Source organism: Stegostoma tigrinum, chromosome 40 (genome assembly GCF_030684315.1).
Source record: "Stegostoma tigrinum isolate sSteTig4 chromosome 40, sSteTig4.hap1, whole genome shotgun sequence".
Taxonomy (NCBI): Eukaryota; Metazoa; Chordata; class Chondrichthyes; order Orectolobiformes; family Stegostomatidae; genus Stegostoma; species Stegostoma tigrinum.
In genome coordinates this window covers 18432765-18459391 of record NC_081393.1, presented here as the reverse complement: position 1 = coordinate 18459391, position 26627 = coordinate 18432765, and the positions used below count along the sequence as shown (strand labels likewise).

General features: G+C 47.6%; 1 protein-coding gene and 1 long non-coding RNA gene across 5 annotated transcripts in view; one reads left to right on the top strand and one right to left on the bottom strand.

The window, feature by feature from the left end:
• The window catches only part of LOC125448033 (uncharacterized), a 30135-nt gene extending 12897 nt beyond the window's left edge, over positions 1 to 17238 (bottom strand). For all 3 annotated transcript variants that reach the window (XR_007246636.2, XR_007246635.2, XR_007246637.2), the window contains exons 1-2: positions 17113 to 17238; positions 7074 to 7163 (exon numbers count right to left, since the gene is read on the bottom strand). This is a non-coding gene — a long non-coding RNA (uncharacterized LOC125448033). The remainder of the gene's footprint in view (positions 1 to 7073; positions 7164 to 17112) is intronic.
• Positions 17239 to 17333: 95 nt separating this feature from the next.
• The window catches only part of add2 (adducin 2 (beta)), a 71690-nt gene continuing 62396 nt past the window's right edge, over positions 17334 to 26627 (top strand). For both annotated transcript variants that reach the window (XM_048522960.2, XM_048522958.2), the window contains exon 1: positions 17334 to 17683. The gene's annotated coding sequence lies outside the window, so the exon portion shown is untranslated. The remainder of the gene's footprint in view (positions 17684 to 26627) is intronic.

The window sequence follows — 26627 nt, the reverse complement described above, 5'->3', positions numbered from 1 at the left end:
ACTTTCTGTTGTCTTTTCAGTTAAGGTAGGAGTGCGTACTGCAAAGAGAGTGCAGCATGTGCTGCTCAAACCTATTCCCACAATCCTGCTGATCTAAACATCACACATTTGTGTGTCAGCTAGACCTGGGTTTTGTAGTACATAAAGCACCTAATTTTGCAGCAAATCATGAGACAAATGGGATCCAAGTTGTTTTTGCAAGGGAATGGAGTATGAAAAAGAAAGAGATGTCTTGGTGCAGTTGTATCGGGTGTTGGTAATATATCAAAGGAGGGATATAAACACACTTGGGCCACTGCAGAGAAGGTCACTCAACTGATATGTAGACTAGTGGCCAGGCATTTATCTCATTTGATAAAGGCTGGGATCTGCACAACCATTAGAGTGTAAGAGACATAATGCAGTTGAAACGTCCTGAGGACCTGATAGGGTGAGAGGATGTTGCTCTCTTCTCTGAGGGATTAGAAAGAAAGGAGACAATGTCAGAGGAAGAGTTTGCCCATTTGAGATGGAGATGAGGGAGGGTATCTTTCTCTGAGAGGCTTGAGTGCCTTCCTGAGGGAGCAATGGAGGCTGTGGTCGTACATTCTGGTGGACAAGAGCTGAATCAGACCGGGTCTGATCTTATCCAGTAGCGGACTGGCCTACATCTATCCCCAATCCACCTGTTTGCGTGTCTCTGTGATTTGGACTTTGACTCAAATGGGGGTGGCATTTCCCAACAGAGCCTCCCTCCACATTGTCAGCGGGAAATTGCCCACAGCTTCCTGTCCCATCTCTCCTCTTCAACATTGTCCATGACGATGGTGACTCTGAGAGGCTTGGAGTCTCCTGTCTTTCTCCCCATTGCCTTGTCAGTATGACTTAGATTTATAGTGTGCAGAACAGGCCCTTCAGCCCATCTGTGCCACCCTATCTACACAGGTTCCACTTTCCCACACCAGGCCCATAGCCTTGAACTTTACAGCATTTCAAGTGCTCATCCACATCCATTTTGAAGGTGGGATCCCTCGCCTTAACTACCCTCCCAGGCAGTGAGTTTCAGATTCCCCTCCAGCTTCTGGAGCAAAACATTTCTCCGCGCGTCCCCCTCTAATCCTCCTGTCCCTTCCCATAAATCTTTTCCCCATTTCCCCCCACCACCCCCAGTCATTGATCCCTCCACCAAAGAGGAAAAGTTCTTCCTGTCTACACTTTTGATACCCCTCATCAATTTTATCCATCATTTCCCCTGTCAACCCTGTCTGCTGTAAGGAAAACAACCTCCAGTCTGTCCCAATCTCTTTCCAAGACCTGAAACTCTCCAGGCCCCACATCCTGGTAAATCTCCCTCTGCCCCCTCTCCCATTGCTATCACATCCTTCCGATAATGTAGATTCCAGAACTGTGCACAGTACTCTCGCTGTGTGGCCTAACTTGGTGATTTGGATCGAAACAAAAGCCTTTCTGATTGGAGCTGCCACTAAAGTTGCATTACCCGCAGGAATTGCTCTGTCCTCTCTCATCCCAGTCTTGGTCTGTCGATCGAGGCTCTTGACATATGTATAGATTTGCAAAGAGAAGATGCTTTATTTGTATAACGACACTGCAAAACTGTTCACTAGCAATCTGTCCTGGACCATCCACGTTGATGTGATGGTCAAGAAGGCACAACAATGTCTCTCCTTCCTCAGGATGCTAAGGAAATTTGGCATTTCCACAAGGGCCCTCACTAACTTTTACAAATGCATTATAGAAAGCATTGTATCTGGATGCATCATGGTTTGGTGTGGCAACTGCTCTGCCCAGGACCATTAGAAACGACAGAGTGTCGTCAACACAGCCCAATCCCTCACCTAGATTTCTGAAGACCTGAAATGTCAGCTTTCCTGTTTCTTTACTGCTGCCTGGCCTGCTGTGTTCCTCCAGCTCCACGCTTTGTTATCGCAGACCTTCACCTTCCATCCATTCACTCCATCTGCACTTCTCACTGTCTTGGAGAGGCAGCCAACATCATCAAAGGGACCCCTCCCATCCTGGTTATAATCTCTCCCAACCTTTTCTCTCAGGTAGAAGATACAGAAGCTTAAACATACACACCACCAAGTTGGAGAACTGTTTCTTCCCTGCTGTTATTAGTCTACTGATTGGACCTCAAATTTCAAACGTCAGGTTGATCTCGCTCTCTATACGCCTTCCCTGCAGCTACAACCTTGTATTCCTTGCTCCTACCCTAATGCACGTTGCATGGCATGAGCTGCCTGTACTGCACACAAAACAAAACTTTTCACTGTACCTAGGTACATGTGACAATAGTAAATAAAATCAGAAGTCCGTGTCTGGTATTGCAAAGTGATGGGATTGAGCTCCTTGTGAATCAACATGTCATGGCAAACTGTCTCTTGGTCATGTTTTAATACAGGACTCGTACCATTGGCTGCATGTCCAGAGGCAATGTTGAGCCTTTGTTGGACCTGTAAAAAAATTTGATGCATCGACTCAAGTGTCAGTGTGCCACAGCTGTCTGCTGTAATAGACCGAGTTTCAGGGAGACTAGAGACCACTTCAAGGCATCATGGTGGCTAGCATTGCTGCCTCACAGTGCCAGGGACCAGGGATCGATTCCACCCTTAGGCAACTGTCTGTGTGGAGCTTATGCATTCTCCCTGTGTCTACGTGGGGTTTTCTCTGGGTGCCCTGGTTTCCTGCTGCAGTCCCATGGTATGCAGGTTAGGGTGGATTGGCCATGCTGAATTGCTCCATTGTGTGCAGGCTAGCCATGGGAAACGCAGGGTTACAGGGATAGAGAAGGGGGTGAGTCTGGGTGGAATGCTGTTTGGAGGGTTGGTGCAGTCTCCATGGTCCAAATGGCCTGGTTCCACACTAGGGATTCTAATTCATCATGACGAGCCCAAACGTGCAGGGAGTTGGTGTGGCCCAACAGGATGTTGCTTTTTTCTGTACTCACCTTTCCCTGAGGGATTAATAATATGTCCACCTCCAACTGGGCAAGAACCACTGCATGTAACATGGGTGCAGACGGCATTTACCTTCAGAATCAATGTTAAAGCCCCAGCCATTGGCAATTCCCTGAGTGATACTGCTCATTTTTCTCTACTAGGACAGGAACAGAGCGATAATAATGTTGCTCACTTTGGTAGGAAGAATTTTGTTTTAAAATCAAGTGTTTTATAGAGCTGTCCGGCATGGAAACAAACCCTTCGGCCCGACTCGTCCCTCCTGACCAGATATCCCAAATTAATCAAGTCCTGTTTGCCAGCCTTTGGCATACATCCCTCTTAAACCCTTCCTGTTCATGTCCCCATCCAGATGACTTTGAAATGTTGTCACTGTATCAGCCGCCACCACTTCCTCTGGCAGCTCATTCCATACACGCACCACCCTCTGTGTGAAAAAGTTGCCCCTCTTATCCATTTTTAATCTTTCCCCTCTCACCTTAAACCTCTAGTTTTAGACCCCCTTACCCCGGGGAAAAGACCTTGACCATTCACCCTATCGATGCCCCTCATGGTTTTATAAACCTCTAAAAGGTCACCCCTCAGCTTCCGCCGCTCCAGGGAACACAGCCCCTACCATATTCAGCCTCTCCCTACAGCTTAAACCCTCCAACCCTGGCAGCATGCTTGCAAATCTTTTTTGAACCCTTTCAAGTTACATGATACCCTTCCTATAGCAGGGAGACCAGAATTGAACACGGTATTCCAAAGTGGCCTCACCAATGTCCTGTACAGCCACACATGACCTCCCAACTCCAAACACTCAGTGCACCAACCAATGCAGGCGAGTGTACTAAAAACCACCATCACAAATCCACCTCCAAGGAACTATTAACCAGAGGACTGTAAAATTCTGGGCTATTGTTGGATCTGTGTGTTCGAGTGTGTGAATCACAAAAAGTTAGTATGCAGGTACAGCGAGTAGTGCAGTATGCAAAGGGAACGCTATCCTTCATTACAAATTGAACATTAATGAGGGGAGGTGACGCTTCAGTTATGCAGGATATTGGTGAGACCAAATTTTGAAAACAACATACAACTCTGTATAATAAAATGTGAGGCTGGATGAACACAGCAGGCCCAGCAGCATCTCAGGAGCACAAAAGCTGACGTTTCGGGCCTAGACCCTTCTGTACACAGTCATTTGGCTCATCCATTCTTTGCTAAGATATCCACATTAGTCCCACTCTAAACTTGAATGTTATGACATTTCGTGTGCCTATTTAAGTTCTTTTTAAAGGCTGTGAGGTTTCCCACCTCTAGTCCTGTCCCAGGCGATGCATTCTAGGTTCCCAACACCCTTTGGGTGAAAATATTTTTCCTCAAATCCACATCCCTCCTGCACATCTCTTGCCTTTGGCTTTAACAGCACATCCCGTTCCTAGTGATCCTTAAGCCAAGGGGATCAGCTGCTTTTTATCCCCTCTGTCCATTGCCCCTCATAATCTGATGCACTTCTGTTAGGTTTCCCCCTCAGCCTTCTCTGCTCCAAAGAAAACAGTCCGAGCTTGCCCAGCCTCTAACCTGCTCCATCCCGGTGGCTCTCCTCTGCATGCCCCACTGCACCCCCCCCCCCCCCCCCCCACCCACTTCCAGTGCGGGGACCAGAACTGCACACAGTCCTCCAGTTGCAGTCTAACCAAAGTCCTGTACAGCTCGAACATAACCTCCAGGGATATTCAGGAAATGACTGGTAAATAATTTAGTGGAAAAGTTGGGATCATCACCACCCAGTTTTGGCCAGCACGCGACTCCAAACCCATCACAACAGCTCTCTAAAATGGCTGAGCAAGCCACTCAGTTCAACGGTGACTCTTAGAGGGATCGTAAATGCTGACCCAGCCAATGATGCCCACATCACACGTGGAGTTAAAAAAAGCTTTTCCTTTTGCAGTTCTCCTGAGGCATTTTTTTTCTCTTTTTTTTGCATCTCCTCTTTCTTAAATGTGAAGACCAGAATACTTCAGAATTCCTCTGTGTGATTTAACCAAGTCTCCATATTCTTAACTACTCCACTTTGCGATTCTATTTGTCTATCATGGAATCATTGGATCGCACGGTTCAGATGAGGCCCATCAGCCCATCGAGTCTGCACTGACTAGAAACTGCTCTGAATCGACGCTGGTCCCACTTTCCCGCACGAGGCCCAAAACCATGAATGTGAGGCCATTCCAAGTGCTCATCCAGGTACATTTTAAAGATTGTGAGATATCTTGCCTCACCTAACCTTCTAATTCTTCTGGATGAGAAAGATTATCCTCAAATTCCCCCTAAATCTTTCATCTTAAAATAACATCCCCCTTCCCCCTTGTTGCTGGGTCCTCGACTAAGGGGAACAGCTGCCTTCTAGCCAGCCTGTCCATGCCCCTCATAATCTTATACACCTCTGTCAATGCCCCCCTCAGGCTTATCTTCAGCCCGAGCTTGTCCAGCCTCTAACCTAGTCCATCCTGGTGAATCTCCTCTGCACCCCCTTCCAGTGCAATCCTATCATTTGGAACTCTCTCCCTGAGAAAGTGGACATTTTTAAGGCAAAGAGTGATTGATTCCTATGAGGGAAGGGGTCGAAAGGTAGGTCGGGACATGAAATGCACAGAACAGGCACGTTCTTACTGAGTGACGGAGCAGCCCCAAAGGACCTACTCCAGTTTCTGTATCCCTATGTAACTGTGGATTGATGACAGATATCAAACCTTCACTAAAGCCTTACTCAAGGGCCTATGTTGCTTGTTCTTGTTGGTCCTGATCCTCAGAAAAACTAGGAGCAGGAGTAGGTCACTCGGCCTCTTGAGCCTGCTCAACGTTCAATACCATCATCGCTGATCTCATGTTGGCCTCGACGCCACTTTTCCGCCCGCTCCCTTGAGCCGATTACTGATTAAACATCTTATCGCCTCCTTAAATGCAGAGTCATAGAGATATACAGTATGGAAAGTGACCTTTCAGTCCAACTCGTCTGCCCCACCCAGATATCCTAAATTAACCGAGTCCCGATTTGCCAGCATTTGGTCCCTATCCCTCTAAACCCTTCCTATTCGTGCACTAATCCTGATGCCTTTTTAATGGAGTAATTATACCAGATTCTACCACCTCCTCTGGCAGCTCGTTCCATACACGCACCACCCTCTTGTGTGAAAAAGTTGCCCCTCAGGTCCCTTTTCAGTCTTTCCCTTCTCACCTTAAACCTATGCCCTCTAGTTTTGGACTCCCCTACTCTGGGGATAAAAAAATGCCTTGGATATTCACTCTACCCCTGCCCCTCATGATCTTAAAATCCTCTAGATGGTCACCCTTCAGCCTCCGACACTCCAGGGGGAATAGCCCCAGCCTATTTAGCCTCTTCCTATGGCTCAAACCCTCCAACCCTGGTAACATCCTTGTAAATGTTTTCTGAACCCTTTCAAGTTTAACAACATCCTTCCTGTAGCAGGGAGACCGGGATTGAACGCAATATTCCAAAAGTGGCCCTTACCAATGTCCTCTACAGCTGCAATATGACCCTCCCAACTTCCATACTCAGTGCACTGACCAATAAAGGCGAGCGTACCGAATGCCTTTTTCACCACCCTGTCTGCTCCTCCACTTTCCAGGAACTATGTACCTGCGCTCCGAGGTCTCTTTGTTCAGCAAATCTCCCCGTTAAGAGTACAAGTCCTGCCCTCAATTTCTCAGTGTTACAACATCCACTGCACTGCGGGGGGGGGGGGGGGGGGGGTGTGGAGAGAGAGAGGTGAGGAGGAGAAGGGGAAATGAACTGCACAGATTCACAACCGTTTAAGAGAAATAATTTCCCCCTCAGCTCTGCTTTAAATCTACCACCCTTTACCCTCAGACAACAACCTCTGATTCCATTTGGATTGTTTTCACTAGAAGTTTCCTCACCTCACGTGAGGAAACATCCTCTCTGCATCAACTTTATCAGTCCGCTTTAGCATCTTCTAATTGTTTGCAGTAAATGTGAAAACTGGAAAGACCTTCTGCTTTTGTCTGTATAAAATACTGTAGGCTCTCCAGCTCTCCTTCAACTACAGACACCAATTTTAAATGTCTTGTGGCCTCTTTCAAAATGACACTCACCCCCATTTTTGGACCAGGTTCTTCTTCACGCACTGATCCTCTACAAAGCGCTGTCAGCTCAAAATCTCTTTCAATCCTCTCTGTTTTGACCTGAAAGGAAAGCTGAGCGTGATTGCCAGAAACCCTGCTTTTCAGTGACATCACATCTGGCTTATGCCAGCTGAAATGCTGATCAGTTTGGGCTTAGTGAATGTATCGATGTTGTCAAGTGACGATAGCTGATCTCTACACCAGCACTGGAGTTACTTTCTCTTCTCTAGGTCAGATATGACCTCTGAACTCTGACTCTCTCCCATGTGTGTAGCCTTCTCCTCCACCCCCTGCCTTTGTCAATGGGACGAAACCAATTGCTTTCCCACATCTCTTGTCCATTTCGAAGAGGAGTCACATCAGACCCGACCCGCAATGGTCACTCTGTTTTTGATGCTGCCAGACCTGCTGAGTTTCTCTGGCATTCTCTGTTTTTGGGATCATAGCACTACAAAACATAGGAGCGGAAGTAGGCCACTCAGCCCATCAAGTCTGCTCTGCCGTTCAGTGAGGTGATCATCCTCTACTGCAGTTTTCCTGCCTTTTGCCCATAGCCCTTGATTCCCTTGCTGTTTAAAAACAAATCTCTCAGCCTTGAATATACTTAATGACCCTACCCCTACACCCTCTGTGGTAAAGAATGCCATAGATTCACACTTCCCTAAAAGAAGAAATTCCTCCTCATCTCTGTCTCCGATGGGTGACCCCTTATTCTGAGATGATGCCCTGTAATCCCAGACTGTCCCACAAGGTGAAACAACTTGTGAATGTTGTTGACATAGACTTTACTAAAACATTTGACAAGGTCCCTGATGGAAGGCCAGTCCAGAAGATTAGGTCACAGGGGATCCAAGGTGAGTTGGCAAGCTGGATACAAAATTGAGTTGGTCATAGACAACAAAGGGTGAAAGGGTGTTTTTTTTCCGACTGGAGGTCTAAGATCAATGGTGTTCCACAACGATCAGTGCTGGGACCTCTGTTGTTTGTAGTATATGTAAATAATTGGGATGAAATTGTAGGTGGTCTGATTAGTAAATTTGCAGACATGAAAACTGGTGGAGTTGTGGAATGTTATCAAAGGATGCAGCGGGATATAGATCAGATGGAGTTTAATCCAGACAAGAGTGAGGTGATGCATTTTGGGGGATCAAATGCAAGAGGAGAGCATACAGTCAATGGTGAGACCCTGAACTGCGTGGATTTGCAGAGGGATCTTGGGGTAAAAGTCTAAAGTCTAAAAGTGGCAACACAAGGGGATAAGGTGGTAAAGAAGGTGTACGGCACACTTGCCTTCATCGGTCGGGGCACTGAGTATAAGAGTTGGCAAGCCATGTTGTATAAAACTTCAGTGAGGTTGCAGCTGGAGCACTGTGGGCAGTTCTGCTCACCACACTATAGGAAGGATGTAGAGGCTTTGGAGAAGGTGCAGGAGATGTTGCAGGAGATGTTTACCAGGACATTGGAGTGTATCACCTATAAGGAGAGGTTGGAAAAACTCAGAATGTTTTCACTAGAGCATCAGAGGCTGACCGGGCAATCTGATAGAAGTCGGTAAAATTATGAGAGGCATGTTAGAGTAGACAGTTGGCATCTTTTTTTCAGTCCAGGAAACATCAAATACCCAGGAGAATAGATTTAAGGTGAGAGGGGAAATGTTTAAAGGAAATGCGATAGGTGCTGGGAATACTGGGGAGGTGGGAGAAGCAGACACAATAGCAATGTTTAAGAGGCATTTAAACAGACAAATGAACAGGCAGGGAATGTTGAAATATGGACAATTTGGAGGAAGATGGGATTAGTTTCGAAAAGCAACATGGTTGGCACAGATATGATGGGCCAAAGAGCCTGTTCCTGTGCTGCACTGTACTATGTTCAATGTTAACCTCCCCACATCTCCCGTGTCAAGTCCCTCTAAGAATCTTGTATGTTTCAATACGGTCTCCTCTCATTCTACTAAATGAGTACAGGCCCGACCTACACAACCTCGCCTCACAAGACAGTCCCTCCATACCTAGGATCAGCCAAATGAACCTTCTCTGAAGTGCCTCATGCTGGAGATACTTGGTAGAGTGGTTGGGAAGGGTTTAATCTCATGTGGCAGGGGCAAGGGAGCCAGACGAGTATGGCAGTAGATGTAGAAATTGAGTCAGAGTTAGAAACCAAAGCAAACATGACTATGAACAAGAGCCAACAGGAAAATGTTGATGAAAGGTGCAGAGCAGGTGGTCTGAAATGCATGTGTTTCAATATAATAGGCAAGGCAGATGAACTTAAGAGCTTTAGTTAGTACTTGGAACTATGATATTATTGTGATCATAGAGACTTGGCTAAAAGAGGGACAGGACTGGCAGCGGAATATCCCAGGATTTGGATGTTTCAGGTGTCGTGGAAGGGGATGTAAAAGGGGTGGAGAAGTTGTATTACTGTAAATGAGTATCTCACAGCTGTAGTGAGGGAGGGTCCATTAGAGAACTTGTGCAGCAAGAACTCAGGAACAGGAAAGGCGAATCACAATGCTGGGGGTATACTACAGGCCTCCCAACAGCCGGTGGGAGATAGAGGAAAGAATACGTTGACGGATTTTGGAAAGATGTAAAAACAGCAGGGTTGTTGTGGTTGGTGATTTTAACTTTGCCAATATTGACTGGGACTCACTATGTGCTCGGAGCTTGGATGGGGCAGAATTTGTAAGGACCATTCAGAAGGGAATCTTGTCACAGTTTGTAAACAATCCAAGAGGGAAGGAGTTATACTGGATCTGGTTTTGGGAAATGAGGCTGGCCAGGTGAGTGAAGTTTCAGTGGAGGCGGGGGGTGGTTCATTCCGGGAGTAGTGACCATAACGCCATGAGTTTTAAGATACTCATAGATAGGGATAACAGCAGTCCACGGGTGAAGATGTTAAAGTGGGGGAAGGCAAACTACAATATTAGGCAGGAACTGGAGAATTTTGATTGGAGGTAGCTGTTTCGGGAGAAATCCATTTCAGACATGGAGGAGTATTTCAAATGGCAGTTTGGTAAGAGTTCAGGAGCAGCACATTTCTGGAAGAATGAAGGATAAGTATGGCAAGTTATATTAACCTTGGATGACCAGGGATGTGATGATCTTGGCTAAAAAGAAAAAGGAAGCAGACGTAAGGTTTAGGAGGATGGGAACTAATGAAGCCCTTGAAGCATATAAGGAATTAAAAGCGCGAAAAATGCTCATGAAAAGTTGTTAGCAAACAGGATTACAGAAAATCCCAAGGCTTTTTATACATACACAAAATGCAGGAAGGTAGCTAGGGAAAGGATTAGCCCACTGAAGGACAAAGGAGGGAACCAGAAGAGGGAGGTGAGGTCCTGAATGAATACTTTGCACTGGTATTCACCAATGGGAAGGAAGAGGTGAAGGATGATATCAGGGATGGGAGTGTAAGCCAAAACACTAATTAAAAAGGAGCAATGTTGTGCATCCTAAAAAGTATTATAGTAGATAAGTTGGGGAGGTGATGGCCTAATGGTATTATCGCTGGACTGTTAATCCAGAGACCCAGGTAATGTTCTGAGGACCCGCGTTTGAAACTTCCCAGTGCAGACGGTGGAATTTGAATTCAACAAAATATCTGGAATTAAGAATCTAATGATGACTATGGTGGTCAGAAAAACCTATATGGTTCACTAATGCCCTTGAGGGAAGGAAATCTGCCACCCTCACCTGGTCTGGCCTACATGCGACTCCAGACCCACAGCAATGTGGTTGACTCATAACTGCCCTCTGTGCAATAAAATGCTGCCCTCAACAGTGACACCTTCATCCCATGAATGAATTAAGGAAAAAAAATTTAAGTGCCCAGGTCCTGATAAGATCAATTCCGGAAGATTAAGGGAGGGAAGAGAAGAACTTGCTGGAGCATTGACACACATCTTTGTATCCTTTTTAGCCCTAATGAGGTTGCAGAGGACTGGAGATTAACCAATGCTGTCCCACCATTTAAGAGGGGTAGCAGGGATATTCCTGGAAATTACAGGCCTGCGAATGTCACCTTGGTGGTAGGGAAATTATTGGAAAAGATTCTCAGGGACGAGATCTATACGCATTTAGAAGTAAATGGACTTATTCCTGGTAGAGAGCATTGTTTGGTGGGGGGAGGTCGTGCCTCACTAACTTGATGGAGTTTTTTTGAGGAGGTGATGAAGATGATTGATTAGGGAAAAGCAGTTTTTGTTGTCTACATGGACTTCAGTAAAGCCTTTGACAAGGTCTCTCATGGCAGGCTGGTACAAAAGGTGAGGGCACATGATATCGGGGAGAGCTGGCAAGATGGATACAAAACTGGTTTAGTCACAGGAGACAGAGGGTAGCGGTGGAAGGATCTTTTTGGAATGGAGGGCTGTGATTAGTGGTGTTCCACAAGGATCGGTGCTGGGACCTCTGCTGTACGTGGCCTACATAAATGATTTGGAGGAAAATGTATCTGGTCTAATTGGTAAGTTTGCGGATGATACAAAGATTGGAGGAGTTGCAGATGGTGAGGAGGATTGTCAAACGATGCAGGAGGATGTAGATCAGCTAGAGGCATGGGTAGAAAAAATGGCAGATATAATTTAATCCAGATACGCGTGATGTGATGCATTTCGGAAGGTCACATATAGGTGGAAATATTACAGTGAATGGCAGAGCCCTTACGAGTTTTGATATGCAGAGGGATCTGGGTGTACAGGGCCACATATCACTGAAGGTGGCAGCGCAGGCAGATAAGGGAGTAAAAACAGTTTGCAACATGCTTGCCTTCACTGGAAAGGGCATTGAGTGTAAGTATAGACAAGTTTCAGGTTCAAGGTGCGAGGGGGGGATGTTTAAAAGAGATGTGCGAGCCAAGTTTTTTCACACAAAGGGTGGTGAGTGCCTGGTATGCGCTGCCAGAGGACGGGGTGGAAGCAGACACAATAGCAGCTTTCCGGAAGCACCTGGACAATTATATGAATGGGAAGGGAAAGGAGGAATAGGGATCCTGTAAGTGAAGACAGTTTTAATATGGAAGGACAAAATGTGTCAGCACAGGCTTGGAGGGCCAAAGGACCTGATCCTGTGCTTTATTGTTCTTTGTTCTTTTTTTCTATCTTTCCTTAGATACTGGGCCCCAAATCTGTTCACAATATTTCCAGTTGTGTCTGCTAGTGCCTTGTACAGTTTTAGCGAAACCTCCCCACTTTTATACTCGATTCCCTTTTAAAATAAAAGGCCAATGTTCCATTCAGCTTCCTTAATCCCTGCTGAACCCAGATACTGGCTTTTTGTGATTCATGGATGAGGATTCCTCAAATCCCTCTGTGCTCCAGCTTTCTGCAGTCCTTCTCTATTTTAAATAACATGCAGCTCCTCTCATCTTCCTGCCAAAGTGTGTACCCTCACATTTCCCCACATCACAGTTCCGTCTGTCAATATCACCCACTCACTTAACCTGTCTATATCCCTCTGCAGACTCTTTGTGTCATCCTCATGACTTGCAATCCAACTATTTTTGTGTCATCTTGGCAATCATACATTCACTCCCCTTGAGAGTCATTAATATATAACGCACATCAATGTGGCCCAGTATTGATCCCTGTGGCACTCCACAGGTAGCTGTCCTGAAAATGCCCACTTTATCCCAAATCTCTGTCTTCTATTGGTCAGCCAATCCTCCATCCATGCTAACATACCCTCGCCAACACCCTGGGCTCTTATTAAGCTGTTTAATGTGCCATGCCTTAACAAATTCCTTCTGAAAATGCAAATACATGTCCCCCACTGCTTGGTACCTCCTCAAAGAATTCTTGTAGATTTGTCAGGCATGATTTCCTCCTCCATTCTGCTTGATGTATTTCTGAATGCTCTGCAATCACATCCCTCCTGTGTTAACTGGCCTATTGTTACAGTCACACAGATGCACAGCATGGAAACAGACCTTTCAGTCCAACTCATCCATGCTGACCAGATATCCTAGATAAATTTTCCAGCATTTGGACCAAATACCCCTTCCTATTCAGATGCCTTTTAAATGTTTTAATTTTACCAGCCCCCACCACTTCCTCTGGCAGCTCATTCCATACACGCACCACCCTCTGTGTGAAAAAGTTACCCCTCAAGTCCCTTTTAAATCTTTCCCCTCTCACCTTAAACCTATGCCCCTCTAGTTTATGACTCCCCCACACTAGATAATAGGCTATTCACCCTATCCATGTCCCTCATGATTTTATAAACTTCTATAAGGTCACCCCTCAGCCTCCAATGCTCCAGGGAAAATAGCCCCAGCCTATACAGCCTCCCCATAGCTCAAACCCTCCCACCCTGGCAACATCCTTGTAAATCTTTTCTGAACCCTTTCAAGTTTCACAACATCCTTCCTATAGCAGGGAGGCCAGAATTGAACGCAGTATTCCAAAAGTGGCCCTAACCAATGTCCTGTAGAGCTGCAACATGACCCTCCCAACTCCCTATACTTAATGCACTGACCAATAAAGGTGAGCGTACCGAACATCTTCCTCACCGCCCTGTCTACCTGCAACTCCACTTTCAGGGAGCTCTGTACCTGCCCCCCAAGGTCTCTTTGTTCAGTAACACTCCCCAGGGCCTTACTATTAAGTGTATAAGTACTGCCCTGATGTGCCTTTCCCAAAATGCAGCCCCTCACATTTATCTCAATTAAACTCCATCTGCCACCCCTCGGCCCATGGGCCTATCTGATCGAGATCCCGTTGTACTCTGAAGTCACCTGCTCCCCTACAACCTCCAATTTTAGTGTCACCTGCAAACTTACTAACCACATCTCCTGTGGTCACATGCAAATTATTTATGAAATGAGAAAAAGCAGTGGGCCCAGCACCCATCCTTGCGGCAGACCGCTGGTCACAGGCCTCCAGTCTGCAAAGCACCACCACCCTCTGTCTTCATTACTGCTTTTTTGAAAATAAATGTGGTACATTGGTGGCTGTCCAATCCTCTGGGACTTTTTCTAGAATCTAACTACCTAAGGTTTTGGAGTCGATCTGTAGCTCAGGCGGTGGGCGTTGAGGTTAGTTGGCTCTCCGAGCTGGTTTGTTGTTCCGCAGACTCAAAGTATTCCTGGAAGATTATGGCCAGTGCATCTGCTATCCACATCTTTTAATATCCAAGGATGCAAGCTTTTCAAATGCTTATCAGCCTTTGGCACATTTTTTAAAGTGATTATTATTTGTGTCTATTTCCTCTCTAACTGTTTGATTATTTAGTAATTTTGGAGGCTGATAGCATCTTCCACCTGTGCCAGGTGGAGTTCAATCTGGATATATACAGGGTATTGCATTTTGGTACAACAAACAGGGCTAAAGCTTATACAGTTAATCCAGGGCCTCGGGTAATCTTGTCGAACAGAGAGACCTCGGGGGTTCAGGTACATAACTATTTGAAGTTTGCATCACGTGTAGACAGGGGGGTTAAGAAGGTATTTAGCATGCCTGCCTTCATTGCTCAGACCTTTGTGTAGAGGAGTTGGGGACGTCACATTGAGGTTGTACAGGGACGTCGTTGAGGCCTCTTCTAGAGCACCGTGACCAGTTCTAGTCTCCTCATTACAGGAAGGATGTTATTAAGCTGGAGAGGGTTCGGAAGAGATTTACCAGGGTTTTGCTAGGAATGGAGGGTTTGGTTTTTATAAGGAGAGGCTGGGATTTTTTTCACTGGTGCGTAGGAGGTTGAGAGGAGACCGTCTAGAGGTTTATGAAATAAAGTTTATAAAATAATGAAATAAAATATAGATAGAGTTAATAGTTAATAGGATGGGGAAATTTCAAAAGTAATGGGTACATTTTTAATTTTTAATCTGAGAGGACAGATTTAAAAAAGACACAAAGGGAATTTTTGTTTTCTACAGCGAATGATTTGCATGTGGAATGAAAGTCCTGAGGAAATGGTGGCTTTGGGCACAGTTACAACATTTAAAAGACATTTGGATAAGTACATGATTAGGAAAGGTTTGGAGTGATACAGGCCAGGAGCAGGCAGATGGGACTAGTTTAATTCAGGATTATGTTTGGCAGGGTCTGTTTCTGCGTTGTATGACTCAATGGATGTGTGACTCCTCTGCCAAATCCTGTTTCCCTGTAATTACTCCCCCAGCCTTATTCTCTAAGGGGCATACATCCAGTTAGGCCTCTGTCCTCTTTTTTGTACATCTCAACACAAAAAGCACACATCTCCCAATGTAACAAGAACCTAGCACTAACCGCTGGGCCTCTCGTGTGCATTGGTATCGATCTGATCTTTTAAAACGTCCGTTACTTCAGTTTTATTTCCACGCAGAAGTGCAATTAGTCCCATCCATAATGCAGGTTAACCACATTTAGCTGATGGAAGTGACAATTTTGGGGAAATTAACATCACTGCTTGTGTGTAATGGGACGTGAGGAGCTTACTTGGCATTTTGCACCTCAAACGGGGACGGGCGTATTTATTCTTTGAACGCCAAGCTCTCTTATGTCTGTAGCTGCGTTAATTTAGGTGGGCCATTTTGAACTGGCCTGAAAAATCCAGAAAGTCCCAGCAATCAGAGATGGAGTTTGGCGTTCCCGGTGAGGAGGCAAAACTCTGGGACCATCCACCTCGGACCGTCTCCAGATTTCTAACGTGCCAGCTGGGATAAGTCTTAAATCCTGTGTCCAGTCAGTGACAGACTCATTCTGGTGTCTGTCCGTGATTTGAGAAGGAATTGGGAGAACTTTGACATCCTTAGCTCCAGCCTCAACATCAGGTTCGACAATTTGAGATCACAGACACGTTCAAGTCCCCATTTGTTTCTTCAGGCACTTAAATGTTGACATAGCCCCTTCATTCACCTCCTCCCTTCCCTAACCATGCCCCTCTGTCTTGTCATATCATCATCCCCATTTTGCTGCTTACCCTGTCAAGTCATAGAGTCACCCAGCCTGGAAACAAGCCCTTCAGTCCAACTAGTCCAAGTCGACCTCACTTCCCCATCTGATCTAGTACCGTTTGCCAGCATTTGGCCCCTGTCCCTACAAAACCTTCCCATTCATGTCCCCATCCAGATGCCTTCTAAATGTTGTAATTGTACCAGCCTCCACCCCTTCCTCTGGCAGCTTGTTCCATACATGCACCACCCTCTGCATGAAAAAGTTACCCCTCAAATTTTTCCCTTTCAAAATGTTCCCCTCTCACCTTAAACCTAAAACATTTTGAACTCACCAACCTTGGGGGTGGGGTGGGGGGGGGGGGGGGGGGGGAAAGGACCTTGGCTTATTCACTCTATCCACACCCCTCGATTTTATAAATCTCGACGAGGTCACCCCTCAGCATCTGATGCTCCAGGGAATAGGGTCCCAGCCTCCCCTTATAGCTCAAACCCTCCAACCCCAGCAACGTCCTTGTAGAAATCTATTCTCCACCTTCTCAAGCTTAACGACATCTTTCCTGTAGAAGGGCTACCAGACTAGTACGCAGTCCTCCAAAAATGGCCCAACCAATGTCCTGTACAGCTGCAAGTTGACAGTTCTAAAGAGATAAAGGAAGAAAGCAGAGTTGGATGATAGCCCCTTGCAGGCTTGAAGGGCTGAATGCCCAGACTCTTGTTCCTTTTTCCATCTTTTTTGTCCAGTTGAACTCCCTTGACGGTCAGGAATCTTTGCCTGAGAAGATATTCACACCTGCCCTCCGCGAGAAATTCTCCTCGTCTCAGGCTTAAATGGGCTACCCCAAATGTTCCAATAAACCAGATTCCCCTATTTCTAGATTGCCCTGAACATCCCCAGCCTCCACCCCCCTCCCAAAATTTTGTACGTTTCACAGAATTCCCCTAATTGTGGAAGCAGCCCAGTAAGATTACCCCTCCTTTTAAAGCCCCCTGGATAAAAGACCTTTCTCAGGGGTAAGCACCCAGTTCCCTTAAATCCCAGGAATCTGTGTTCCTTTGACCTGTCTGCTCTCCCATTTCCCAAACCCTTAATCTTCCAGCATCTGCAGTATCCTTTCAAAGTAAAAATCTCGCGTACCTGAAATTTAAGAATTTGGAACCCGCCCCCGGCTGAGAGAGAAGAAAAGCAGAAATTAAACATGCACTGCTTGCATCCAGATCAGCTCCTTTTCCATCGCAAACACACCCTTGTTTGTCGTTTTATTCTTTGAAGTGTTTGCGGAAGAGTGTGACGGGGTGGCAGGAGATGTGATCACGGATGTTCCCAGTAGAGGGCGCCCGAAGGCTTTGGAGAGACGCAGTCTGCCCTTTGCAAACTGGAAGAGACAGATGAGATAGAGAGGATTTTTGTTGGGATTGGCTTTGTCCAGCGAGCGAAAGACTGTAAGGTGCATTCAGCAGGGATGCGTGTGCACTCTCTCGCAGAGCTGAGAGAGGACTCCGTGGGTGGGTGCTGGCGTGTGTGTTTTGCAGGAGAGATTTAAAGTGATCAAATCCGCTGTAACCTGCAGATTCAAACAGAGCTGAGGGGAGGTGTGGTGGAAGGATAAGGGAGCGGAGAAAGCTGCAAAAGATTGAAGAAATGACAGGGGCGGAGACCTCGGCAAGACTGCAATGCATCTGACTTGGTGAACGCCAGATTTCACAAGGTAAGGATGATGGAGAGTTGTGGAGATGTGTGTAAATTTTGGCGGGGGGGGGGAGGAGAGGGTCGGCTCTTGTTCGGCTAATTTCCAGGACACCCCATCCTCCTCCCCAGCGCATCATTCCGGGCGGAGGAGGGGAATATGCACTCCCTTTAGGTAACGTTACCCTCCCTCAGCCTTCGTGGACCCCCACCCCCACCCCAAAGGCGTGTAAATTTCACCTGAAATGACATGAGGCAGAGAGGTGGAAATTGCTTGATGGTTGCAGTGTTAAAATTATTTGGAAGGGTGGGGGTGGGAGTGGGAGCATTGATCCATATAAATATCTACTCCCATTTTCTCACTTCTAATATTTCCCCAAACCAAAACAATTTGTAAGATTGATGCATTGGTGTGATGGCTCAATCCGGGGGTTATTTAAGAAGGAAGACTGAGCTGTCCAGGCGGGTGTTTTGGGTGAGCTCTGGTCTGTTAGCACAACCATCTGGGGCACAGAACGATCCAATTATAAATGCACCCACCCTCTGCAAAGCCCTGGGGAGCTGGGTGACTTCCATTGGTATCTGTGTCTTCGCAAAATCCCATAGTCACACACCCACCCACCCCCAAACATCCATTTCAGAGAAAGCCAGCCTTTCTCATCCATCCTAGATACTGTTGCATTAAGGTGACACCGCCCCCCCGCTCAAATCGGCTTCGTTAATACCCATTTAGGGAGGAAAATCTGCCACTTTTACCCCCACCCCAGCCAACATCTGATCCCACACCCATTGCAACATGGCGCGCCCTCACTGCCCCCCAAAGTGGAATGGGGGGGGGGGGAACGGGAAGCTCTCAGAGATGGCCAATAAGTGCCCAAGCAAGAACAGAATGAGAGAAATTCAGACAGTTGCAGAATCCCTACAGTGAGGAAGTGGGCCATTCAGCCCACACAGGCCCTCCAAAGGTCATCCTACACACTCCATTATAACCCTGCATTTCCTGTGGCTAACCCACACATTCCTGGACACTACAGGGCAATTTAGCACAACCAATCCACCCTAACCCGCATGTCTTTGGACTGTGGTGGGTAACCAGAGGGAGCACATGCAGACACGGGGAGAACATGCAGACTCCACACAGACAGTCTCCCGAGGCTGGAATCGAACCCGGGTCCCTGGCACTGTGAGGCAGCAGTGCTAACCGCTGAGCCACCGTGCCGCCCCATTTTATAGGCTCGGAGTTTGAGAAACTTTAGTTGCAAAGACAGAGCAGAAAAGTTGGGACTGTTGGGAGAGAGAATGTCAGGAGAAGATTTTGAGCAAGGGACGTTCAAAATCGTGAGGGGACAGATGAGGTAGAAAGAAGCTAATCCCTTTAACGGAAGGATTTAGGATGAGGAGGGGGGAGAGGTGCGAATCTGAGGTAATTGTTAGGAGAAGCATTTTCATGCACAAGTAGTTCCGGTCCCTGAATGGGCACATTTCCGAATCCAGCAAGGAGTTAGATATAGCACTTGGGGCTAAAGGTCTAAGAATTTGGGGGGAAAAGTGGGGACTGAGTTGGGTGAACAGCCCACGTTCAGACTGAATGGCAGCACAGGCTTCTAGGGCTGAATGGCCTCCTCCTGCTCCTATTTTCTCTGTTCCCCCATTTCGATGCATTGTAACCATGGAGAGCTGATACCCAAGTCATAATACTGTTGCACGATTTACCCAGAGACCCAGTTCCTGTCCCGGGCACCTGGGGTCAAATCCCATGGTGGAATCGAAATAAAAAGATCTGGAATAGAATGAGAAAGATGTGAAACTCTAAACTATGAAATGATGGTTGTCAGGAAAATCTTGGTTGAGAGAAATCCCACAAGTGACTCCACACACAACTGCCTTTCTGCTGTTGGGAAATGGGCAATGAATGGTGGCCCACATTCCCATGAACGAGTCAGGAGAAAAAAGGGCAGGCTGCTTGGCCCATCTCCTGCCATTCGATACTTTGTGGCCTCACGTTCCATGGTCTGAGTCTCCAGTGGAGGCTGAATGGCCACGTTTTGGCACCTCCTGGATTGCGAGAGGGGTGCGTGGCTAGAAAAGGGAAACGTCCCAGGATTTCCCTTCACCAGCTAATGCAGACCAGTAACTGCACAGCTCACAGATATAGACCAATAATATATCCGCAGCCCCACAATTCCCGAGATTGGAGTGATTCTAACTGATTAGCACGAACGGACAGAACATGGTTTTGCAACACCTGGCTGGGAAATTGTCCACTTTGCCACGAAGAACAAAAACAAAATTAAGCATGCTACCTAAATAGAGACTGTGGAGCTCCGGATGCAGAGGGATCTGGGTGTCCAAATGTGTGAATCACAGAAGGTTAATCTGCAGGTGCAGCAAGTAATCAGGAAAGCTCAGAACATGGTATTATTTATTGCAGGGAGAGTCGAATGGACGAGTAGGGATGTTCAGCTTCAGACATAACAGGGTGTTGGTGAGACTGCATCTGGTTACTGTATCCTGTACAGATCACCGTACTTGCAGAGGGACGCATATGCAGAGGAAGCATTTCAGAGACGGCGAAAGGCTAGACAGGGCTAGTCCTGTACCCTTGGGGATTTAGAAGAGGCAGAGATGACTGAATTGCAATGTAAGATCCTGAGGGGAGTGTGGGAGGATGCGGAAAGGATGTTTCCACTCTGTGGGTGAATCTAGAGTGAGGGAACATGGTTTAAAAGTAGAGAGGGCCCATTTGAAACAGAGAGATTTGCTCTCAGAAAGTTGTGCGTGTTTAGAATTCCCTTCCTTCAAGGGTAGGAGTTGGGAGGGTCATGTTGCAGCTGAACAGGACATTGGTTAGGGCTACTTTTTTCAATCCTGGTCTCCCTGCTATAGGAAGGATGTTGTGAAAGGTTTCAGAAAAGATTTACAGGGGCATTGCCAGGGTTTGAGGGTTTGAGCTCTCGGGAGAGGCTGGGGCTATTTTCCCTGGAATGTCAGAGACTGAAGGGGTGACCTTATAGAGGTTTATAAAACCATGAGGGGCATGGGGATAGGGTGAATAGACAGGGTCTTTCTCCCCAGGGTAGGGGAGCCCAAAACTAGAGAGGTATAGGTTTAAGGGGAGCGGGGAAAGATATAAAAGGGGACCTGAGGGGCAACTTTTTCACACAGAGGGTGGTGCGTGCATGGAACGAGCTGCCAGAGCGAGTGGGGTGGGGGCTGGTACAGTGACAGCATTTAAAAGGCATCTGGGTGGGGACATGGATAGGAAGGGTTTAGAGGGATGTGGGCCAAATAGGACTGGAACAACAAGCCAGACCAAAGAGTCTGTTTCCATGCTGTATGGCTTCAATATTTTTGAAGCAGAGGGACATGATTTCTTGACAACCAAGTGAGATACGGAAGATTATCGGGGGATAAAGAGGAGGGTCATGTAAAATCAGGTCAGCCCATAGCGGAGCAGGCTTGAGGGGCCGAGTAGCCTAACTCTGGCAGCTGAAGGAATTGAAATTTAATCAATGGGACTGAATAAACGAATGAATGAACTGAGAGCCAGTCTCTCTGATGGCGACTGTGAAATTATCATCAATCGTTTTAACAACCCGCGCGGTTCTTAATGCGGGATGTTTGGTTATTTAGGGAGATGGAGAGGATAGGTGCAGGTGAGGTACGGAGTGAACAGAAAGGAGGACAATTTTCCAAGTTCTTCCGGGCACTTGAGTGTCATTCGCTGCCCGTCCCTCACAGGGAAAGTTCCACCCAGCGGTTTCAGAGAGTAGTTGAGAATGAGTCAGCCGCATCGCTGTGGGTCTGGAGTCACATGTAGGCCCGGAGTAGTGATGGCAGATGTCCCTCCCTGAAGGGGCATTTCCAACAGTTAATCCGAGGCCAAGCTGTTAATTGCAGAATCATTCATCGAATTTATACTCCATGGTGGGATTCAAACTGTACCCTTTTATGCACTTGTGGGACGTGAGTGTCACTGGCCGGGCCTGGCATTTATTGCCCCATTCCCCATAATTTCCCACCTCGAGAAGGTGGGGGTGAGCCCCTGCAGTCCCGTGTGCTGTAGGGACCCCCACACAGTGCCCTCAGGGAGGGTGTCCCAGGATTCTGACCCAGCGACGCTGAAGGAACGGCCGATATATTTCCCAAGTCGGGGACGGTGAGGGGCTCGGAGGGTGAGCTTGTGGAGGGGGGGGGGTGGTGTTCCCATGTACCTGCTGCCCCTTGTCCTTCTGGATGGAAGTGGGTGGTGGGTTTGGAAGGTGCTGCCTGAGGGGCCTCGGTGAGTCACTGCAGTGCATCTTGTAGACGGTACACACTGCTGCAACTGAGCATCGGTGGTGGGGGGGTAAATGGGATGTTTGTGGGTGTGGGGCCAATCGAGCAGGGGGGCTGCTTTGTCCCTGTATGGTGTTGAGCTTCTCGAGTGTTGTTGGAGCTGCCCCCATCCAGGGCAAGTGCCTTGTTGATGGGGGTGTGGGCAGGGACAGGCTTTAAAATGCAAATAGAGCCTGGCAGTTTGTTGTCAATCATCACCAACTGCTGCATCCTCTACAGCAACACCTCTGCCAGACAGAGTTCGCCTGTAAGCCAGTTAGAACCCTCCTCTGATACAATGTAGCTTCCGCTCTTGCATTGATATTCTTGCACACTTGTCCTGATGCGTATAAAATGAAAACCTCTGGCAAAATGTGTCTTTTTCTCCTGCGACATTCCAAAATATTCCGAAAGTGCTGCAGAAACACAGCAGGACTGTGGAAACAGACAGAGAGAGAAAAAATTAAGTTAATGTTTCTAGTTCAGTGACCCTGGGATTGGGAAGGCATGTGTTGAGTGCTTGGAGAGAAGGTAAAACAAGGCAAGGCAGACAAAGGGATTACTGATGGTAAGCCTGGAGAGCGATAAATGCTGTGTTTGTGTTAAGGAGAGGTGTGAATAGTTGGAAATGGCAACACAGACAGAACAGGACTTGGCGGCAATGAGGGTGGACAATGGGAGGGAGATAGCCAACCCCTGAAACTGTTACGCTCAGCATTGAGTCCTGAGAAGCTATAGATTTCCTGAGCCGACAATGAAGTGCTGTCCTTCTGGCTTGTGCTGAGCTTCGCTGGAGAACTGCAGCAAGGCTAAGTCAGAGACGTTGCCCTGGGGTCAGGGTGGTGCATCAAAGTGGCAGGCGACATGAAATTTGGGGTCATTTTTGGCAACAGGGTGTTCTGCAAAGCGATCAGCTCCAGCTTACATTCTGAACGTACAGTTGGAGAGAATGCTGCCTCCCATTTAGTGCCAATCCAAGTTGTGGAGGGGTACTGAAACCCATACCTGTATGAGAGGAGAGTGCTGATTGGTTGATGAGTGGACTCTGATTGGTGGGAGGAGCATGCCGCTGGTGACGGCGATTGTCAGTTAACTGCCAGGCTGTCTTCATGCTGTAAATTCGACTCTGAGTGGTCAAGGTACTGCCCTGAACAATGTACCAGCCAATGGCTGTCCCATTGAGTTGACATGATCTTGTCCGCTGCTGGCAGAGTGTCGTCGCCTTCGTTACTTAGGAAGGGAAAGGTCTTGCATTCGTGTAGCCACTTTTTATCGTTGCAATCTCAGGTGAGCTGTGAGCATTTTGAAGCACCCCTTGCCGTCATATCGTAGGGGCCACTTCAGCACAGAGTCAGATCCCGCAAACGACAGTTTGCTTGAGAGACCCGTCTTGGGGAGGGAGGGTGGGCAGTACACAAGGTAAAGCCTTCAAAATGCCAACTTCCACACCTGCCCCAAGAAGGGGGAGTGAAAGCAGGCGCCCCTGACCCTTCAGCACTCTTTCAGTGCTACACAGACTGGGGATCGAATCGCCTTTCTGAGCAGTGCATTATGGGTAACCAGGAACAGCCAATGGAACGTCGGCCCTCATTTCAAGAGGGTCAGACAACAAGAGTAGGGACGTCTCACTGGAACTGGCCTTGGTGCTGGAATACTGCGAGCAGTTTTTGATTTGTCCCCAGAGGTACAGTGTGGACTCAATGGGCCGAATGGCCTGCTTTCCGACCCTGCAGGAATTCCGTGCGTCAAGGGAAGAGGCTGTCGTTAAGCTGGAGAAGAGATTTTCCGGGAATGGAGGGTTTGAGTTATCGGGAGAAGAGGCTGGCTCTCTTCTCAAGGGAGCATAGGAGGTTGGGGGGTGATCTTGTAGAGGTTTATAAAATCATGAGGGGCACTAATAAAGTGAAAGACCAGGGTCTTTCTCCCCAGGGGAGGGGACTTAAAGACGAGAGAGAATATTTTTTAATATGAGAGGAGAAAGATTTAAAAAGGGCATGAGGGACAACTTTTTTTACACAGAGAGTGGTCCATGTGTGGAATGAACTTCCAGAGGAAGCGGTGGATGGGGTACAGTTACAACGTATAAAAGACATTTGGATAAGTACATGGATAGGAAAGGTTTGGGGGGATATGGGCTGGGAGCAGGCAGGTGGGACTGGGTTTAGTTTGGGAGCATGGTAGGCATGGACTTGTTGGGCCGAAGGGTCTGTTTCTGTGCCGTGTGACTCTATGTTCTGGGTCAACACTAAGAGCAAACTTATAAAAGCTTAGCGTCTGTTCTAAGGATAAAGCAAAACACATACCTGCTGGCAATTAGTCAATTGTTCTTTAAAGGAACACCCCAGGGACTACCCCAAGCTCTGTTTGACTGCAGGTAATCTTATTCGTGCTGTTCCTCTAACCCTCACAAATAGCTGAGATTGAAATGATCCCGGGGAGTGAGGGCGAGTCATTTCAGACAATGTGGAGTTTTTGTGAACTCTACCCAAGGATGCTCAGTACATCATTGCTGTTCCCTCCGCTGTCTCATTGGAGCTTCGACCTCACAACCTCCTCATGGAGACACATCCTGGGGAGAGGTAGAAGGTGTTTGCTTTGGAGGTTGACTCTAAAACATGGATTGTTTTCAGGAACGATGTGGGTAAAATTCTTGGGGCTAGAGGGATCGAAAGGAGAAAGAGAGGAACAGGGGACTGGGTTGGATGATCAGCCCATGTTCGGATCAAATGGCAGAGCAAGCTCGAAGGGCCGAATGGCCTGCTCCCAGTTTCTATTGTAAATCTATCCGCCTTGATCAGGACAGTTGGTTTGTCTCAATCCTGACGCTGTGGAACTTTGGAGGTGGAGGGGGAGGGAGGGGAAGTTTTGGGATTGGCATCTGAAATAGAAGCCGCCATCTTGCCAGTTGTTTCTTCATTGCGTCTACACTGGGATTGTGTCCAGAGGGAGAGCGATACTGACTGTCACTGTGCTCATCTACCGCACTTGATGGCAGCGATGTCATAATTACCGTCCTCTCCCTCTAAACCGTGAGGCCAAACGTGGCAGACGTGCTCCCCTGATGCACTTGTTTCCAGAGTCCAGTCAAGCAGACATCCAGTTGGATTTTTAACAGGCAACTTCTAGCAGTGTCTGCTTTTAGAAGACCAGACGATACGGGAGCAGAAGTAGTCCATTCAGTCCATCAACTCTGCTTGGTCAGTCGGCGAGATCGTGGCTGATCCGATCACCCTCCAGTCCACCTTCCTGCCTTTATCCCTGAATTCCCTTCCTTGTTAAAAATCTCGGCATTGGATATGCTTCACGGCCCTTTGCAGTAAAGAATTCCACGGGTTTGCTCCCCTCGGGGAGCCTCCTCATCTCTGTTTTCATTGGGTGACCCCTTATTCTGCCTCGGGTCCCAGACTCTCCCACAGGCCCCTGTTAGAACTTGACAGGTTCCCGTGAAATCGCACGCCCGCTCCCCACCCCCCCAATACCCTCCCCCCGCCAACGACTCCATCATTTCCCCAAGCCCCAGTGAATGTAACCCTGACTCGAAGCAGTCTCAATTTCTCCATCAGGCCCTGCCTCTCGAGGTATCGAAGGCAGCATTTCGAATCCACAGTGGCATTGGAGATGAGAGACAGAGAGAAAACAAATGAATCCACGAGGGAGCACCTTATGGCAGGCTAGAGGCTGCCTGATGATGGTATTGTTTGAGGCCTCAATTATGAGTGATACTGTTGTGTTAACAGACAGCTGAGGCCCGCACCATCCTCCATCTGCTCCAGCTGAGTGCACGCCCTGTTCTCTGGGAGACTGCGGAGCTTTTTGCTGTGTTCTCCCCATTCAGTGCACTCTCTGAAGGTGTGGCGGCTTGGGGTTGACAGGAGTGGTGGGGGTTGGGGTTGAGGGGGGAGGCATCTTTGTGAACTCGACAGGCAGCTCGGTTGAGGCTGACGTAGCCGCGTTATCTGCCAGCTCCTGAACGAGACACAGCAGACACAACGCAGACCTCATGTTCCTTGTCCCGAGGGGGAACGTGCTTAGTGAGGAAGGCCCACTGTCACCATTCCCAAGATGCACTGGGGCGCCCCACCTTGACCCAGGCCACACACACAAACTCTATGTCTCTCTCTCTCACACACACACATACACACACAGTCACACACAGTCACACAACCACACACACAGACACACACAAAACCTCATACACACACACACATACACATATTCACAAGGCCTCCCACACATAGACACGCACACACACACACAGTCACAGCCACACACACAAGCACACACTGTCTTTCACTCACACACTCTCTCCCTCGTTCTCTCTCTCACACACACACACACACACACACACACACACACACACACACACACACACACACACAGACACTCACACACACACAGAGTCACAAATACACTCTCTCAAGCAAACACAGAAACAGACAGGGACACATGCACTCGCAGTCACATAGCTGCACAGATGCACACACACAGTCATTCATACACAGTCTCACAAACACACACACATGCACAGTCACACACAGAGTCATGCAGCCACACACACAGTCTCACACACACTCTCTCATGCACACACGCAAAGTCTCTCTCCTCTCTCACACAGACACACTTTCGCTCATACATATGCTCACTCTCAC